The sequence below is a fragment of the Camelina sativa genome, chromosome 6 (genome assembly GCF_000633955.1).
Source record: "Camelina sativa cultivar DH55 chromosome 6, Cs, whole genome shotgun sequence".
Lineage (NCBI taxonomy): Eukaryota > Viridiplantae > Streptophyta > Magnoliopsida > Brassicales > Brassicaceae > Camelina > Camelina sativa.
In genome coordinates, this window is record NC_025690.1 from 11,964,358 (window position 1) to 11,969,730 (window position 5,373).

The 5,373-nt window shown below is 34.5% G+C and overlaps 1 protein-coding gene across 1 annotated transcript in view; it reads right to left on the reverse strand.

Moving 5' to 3' along the window:
• The window catches only part of LOC104790993 (transcription factor bHLH79), a 6,607-nt gene continuing 3,446 nt past the window's right edge, over nucleotides 2,213–5,373 (reverse strand). The window contains exon 7 of the transcript XR_768851.2: nucleotides 2,213–2,274. The gene's annotated coding sequence lies outside the window, so the exon portion shown is untranslated. The remainder of the gene's footprint in view (nucleotides 2,275–5,373) is intronic.

A 5,373-nucleotide genomic window follows, 5' to 3' on the forward strand; every position in this document is an offset into this window, starting at 1 on the left:
CTGCTCTTTCTTTTTTTTTTTTTTTTTTTTTCAGCTCCACCGCACCGGAGATTTATTATGGTTCGATGCATATAAATGTGTACCGGTTCAATCCAAAATTATTGATTTCTTCGCATTGATTGGATTGGTTTGGATTCGGTTTATTTTGTTCCTAGTGTACTACTACTATTACCTAACCGGTTTAAACAAAGTCACATTTAGATTACCGACATAATGGTTCAAATTATACTACCAGTTAGAAAACAAGTTTGTCGTATCAACAACATCTAATTCCTAATCAATGAAGAATGAACCAACCAATAAATACAACATCGTTATGATTGTGAAAGTGAGTTATATATTTAATAATTTCTTTTTTTTTTTCTTGTTTAGAATGTCAAATAAGATCATGGTACGCCATAGACAACACGAATACTATCATATAAAAAAAAACCGTTTAGCTATAAAAGATTAATAATAAATTTTAAAATTATGATTGAATTTTTCGCTAGTAAAATCATATGATTTTTTTTGGTTAATTAAATTCATATGAATTTCTTCATTAATTAATATTTTACATGATTTTTTTGAAAAAGTTTTCACACAATTTTTTCGTTTGCTATGTAATACTATTACGTCTCATGCAATTGATATATTTTGATGGTTTAGGAAGCTTTAAAGACTGATGTGCTTTGAAAGATGAGAAAATCTTAAACTATATCCTGGACTTCCGAGACTAAGTAAAATATAGTACAAATCAAACTCTTGTTATGTTTGACTGAACAAAATAAGAAATATTGGTTGTGTGTAATATTAACAACGATTGTGATATATATAATGATGAGTATATATTTGTATTGCTATAAGTACAAATTATTGTGGTGGATGCTACAAGAAAAATAATAATTCTTAGATGAGTTAGATGACCTTGTTTGAGTTTGCTAGTCAATATATTAAGAAGATCAAATCAAACCCTGTTTTAATTGTGTTTTTCTCCATGACTTAATCATCACTGTAATTTTTACTCTTTAGCAGCATAAAATGAAAATGATTACTGAAATGAATAAAATGAAAATGTGATTTTTTTTGTTCTTTCAAAACGATGAGGAGTGTATTTAATCCAGTATTTTAAATGATTTAAGTTTTACTGAGTTGTTATATGATTTCGATGATTTTAGACAAATTGATAAAGATTTATTGTAATCAAATTCTACATAAAACTATGAAATTTAGATTTTTGTATTTTTAACTAGAGAAATCCTCACAAATCTTATAAAATTATTTAAAATTTTTTTCTTAAATTGTTTTCAATAACAATGTTTAAGTAGATTTTAAATCACTAGTTTAATATCGCTGAATTTCATTAGATTTTTTTACAAAATCTATAATTAAATAACATATGATTTGTAAATTTTACATAAATTATGTGAAATTCTAAAATCAATACAGTATGTTTTTGGCCTAGAGAGAAAATTGAGAAATTGGTATTTTAGAATTTGATAACCAGTAGAGAAAGTCTTAGCAAAATATATTTAGTGTATTAATTAAGCTTTGTATGTACACATTTTGAAAGAAATCATAATATTCCCCAAATCTGGTCTCTCCATCATCCTACTAAAATTTTGGATAAATTATAACAATCCAATCACTTCAAGTGAATCTTGAGCTCAAATTTGATGAAGAATGTTAAAGTTGTTGTTGATCCGATATAACTCATTATTTACGTGGACGAAATTATTTGAGAGGTGTAAACTTTTTTTTTCTTTTTTGACGAAGAGGTTTACTGTAAACTAAACAAGGTAAAAATAAGATAACCAAACTAAAACGCAGCCGTTTGGGCCTTTAAAAGTTAAAACTATTAATTACTACGTCGATTCATCAGGTAATGACTTTTACAAATCCTTTAGTTGGTGTATTTTTAAGGACTAACTCTCGAGCATTAAATTAAATCTTTACTTCTGAGTTCTGATGATAACAGTCACGCTTCGTCTCTATTTCCTAGTCGTGAATGTTGGTTTAAGCTTGAGAAGAACTTAAAGAAGGAAAAGGCAGAGCATTCCTAATCAAGTTATGATTAGTGAATGGATAAGGATCAAACTCTATTTGGTGTTTTCCTAGTAGAACTAGGACTGTTTTGTTATATATATGTATGTCGAGCTATGACATTAACATATAGAGATTAAGAGTTTGAGAGAGAACAATTGTGAGAGAGCTTTAGTTTTGAGAGATTTTCTAGAGCTAATAATAAGAGAGTTATTCTTATTTGATCTTTTGTTCTTTACACAAACCTGCAACCTGCATTTTTCTATATTTGGTATCAGAGCAAAACAATGACCGAAGGGGAAAGTGCTATTGTGATCACAAAACCAACAGAGGGAGGAGGATCTTCCTCCATCACATGTCCGATGCTAACAACCACAAACTATACAGTTTGGGCACTGAAGATGAAATTTGTGCTCAGGGTCAACAAAGTTTGGGAGACAATTGATGCAGAAACTATAGATGAAGAAAAGAATGACATGGCTATTGCATTACTGTTTCAATCTATCCCAGAGGCACTCATCTTGCAGGTAGGAGAGCTCGATACAGCTAAAAAGATATGGTTAGCAATCAAAAACAGACATGTAGGAGCTGAGAGAGTTTGTGAGGCTAGACTACAAACACTGATGACTGATTTTGATCGACTGAAGATGAAAGATACAGAGAGTATTGATGAGTTTTCTGGGAGAATATCCGAACTCTCCTCAAAATCAGCTGCACTAGGGACAATAATCGAAGAATCCAAGCTAGTCAAGAAGTTTCTTAAAACTCTTCCTCGAAAGAAATACATTCATATTGTAGCATCTTTAGAGCAAGTACTAGACTTAAACACAACAAGCTTTGTAGAAATTGTGGGCCGACTTAAAGCCTACGAAGAAAGAATATTCGAAGATGAAGAACCACAAGAAGAACAGAACAAGCTAATGTATGCTAATACTATCTCTAATGTTGATACGCAAGCAAGCTATTCTAATCAACATCAACATGAGTACAACGGAAGCTACAGAGGAAGAGGCAGAGGAGGAAGGTTCTCCTATCGAGGAAGAGGACGTGGACGTAACGGAGGAAGAGATCCCTCGCAGGTTACATGTTTCAGATGTGACAAGATGGGGCATTATGCAAGCAGTTGTCCAGATCGTTTGTTGAAATTGCAGGAAACTCAAGAAGTGGAGAAGGATACGGAAACTGCAGATGAACTTATGCTACATGAGGTTGTATTCCTGAATGAAAAACAATGTGTACCTAGTCAATTCGAAACAAACACAGGAGGAGACAATATTTGGTATCTTGACAATGGGGCTAGCAACCACATGACTGGAGATAGAAGATACTTTGACACACTCGATTTGACAGTCACAGGAAAAGTTAGATTTGGAGATGACTCTCGTATTGATATTAAAGGAAAAGGCACGATAGCCTTTGTTGATCTGAATGGAAAGCCAAGAAAGATGATTGATGTCTACTATATTCCGGGATTGAAAAGTAATATAGTCAGTCTTGGTGAGGCAACAGAAGCTGGATGTGACATTCGATTAAGGAACGGACATTTAACTATGAGAGATCGTGAAAGAAAACTTCTTGTGAAAGCAGAGAGATCACCAAACAGACTTTACAAGGTTCGAATGGGATTGAAAGATAATACATGCCTCTACTTAATAGAAATAAGTAATGCAGGAAAGTGGCATGCACGGATGGGTCATGTGAACTTTGAAACATTGAATACTATGATTGAGAAGAAGATTGTTCATGGAGGCCCAAGGTGTACACTTGAAAAAGAACTCTGTAGTTCGTGTTTGCTTGGTAAACAAACGAGACGAGTTTTTCCGCAGGCAACATCATATCGAGCAACGAAGAAGCTTGAGCTTATACACGGTGACCTCTGTGGTCCTATTACACCAAGTACGAGTGCATGAAAACGATATGTTTTTGTCCTTATAGACGACTTCTCCCGATACATGTGGACGATCCTGTTACACGAGAAAGGAGAAGCTTTTGGGAAATTTAAAAGCTTCAAAGCAATGATAGAAAAGGAGACAGAGAGCAAAATACAAACTTTGAGAACAGATAGAGGGGGAGAATTTTTATCAAATGAGTTTAGAAGTTTTTGTGAGGAGAATGGCATTCAAAGACATCTCACAGCACCTTATACACCACAGCAAAACGGTGTAGTTGAAAGGAGAAACAGAACACTAATGGAGATGGCAAGAAGTATTTTGAAACACATGTACATGCCTAACTACATGTGGGGAGAGGCTGTAAGACATTCGACCTATGTCTTAAACAGAGTAGTAACACGGTCTCTTAAGGATCAAACACCGTATGAACTGTTTAGAGGGAAGAAGCCAAATGTTGAACACATTCGTGTCTTCGAATGCATCGGTTATGCAAAGGTTGATTCACCACATCTTAGGAAGCTTGATGACAGAAGTCGCATCCTTGTTCACCTAGGAACAGAACCTGGATCGAAGGCCTATCGATTGTTTGACCCTCTCACAAAGAAGATCAGTGTTAGTAGGGATGTTATTTTTGATGAAACAAAAGGATGGGACTGGAATGGTGTCGATACTATAAGAAATAATAATGAAAGCTTTAAGATTATGATTGATGGGTTTGGAAATAACGGACTTCAAGAGGATGTTCAGGAATCAGAGATAGAACAAGTTGGTGAAAACAGAGGAGTATCAGAGATTAGTAAAGACAGAGTTGACAGTGAAGAGATGGACGAACAAAACGAGAATAATTGGACACCTGAAAGATTATCTCCCGTTATGTTAAAAAGATCCCAGAGAGAAAGACATGCTCCAAAATATCTCGAGGATTACGTTCTGCTAGCTGAAGAAGAAGGAGAAATGCTACTTTTAGTATTGAACAATGAATAAAGAAACTTTCAAGAAGCAAAGGACTCAAAAGAATGGATACACGCTTGCAAAGAAGCATTGGTTCGATTGAGAGATTGAAAACATGGGATCTTGTTGATTTGCCTATAGGAGCAAAACCAATCGGGCTTAAATGGGTGTTTAAACTCAAGAGAAACTCAGATGGAAGTATCAACAAGCACAAAGCTAGACTTGTTGCAAAGGGATATGTGCAACAATATGGAGTTGACTTTGAGGAGGTTTTTGCTCCAATGGCAAGAATTGAAACAATTAGATTGCTTATTGATCTTGCAGCAGCATATGGATGGGAGATACATCATCTTGATGTTAAAACAGCCTTTTTGCATGGTGAGCTCAAAGAAACAGTTTATGTTTCACAGCCAGAAGGTTTTCTAAAGACTGGAAGTGAAGAGAAGGTATACAAGTTAAACAAAGCGCTTTATGGCTTGCGTCAAGCACCTAGAGCATGGAACAACAA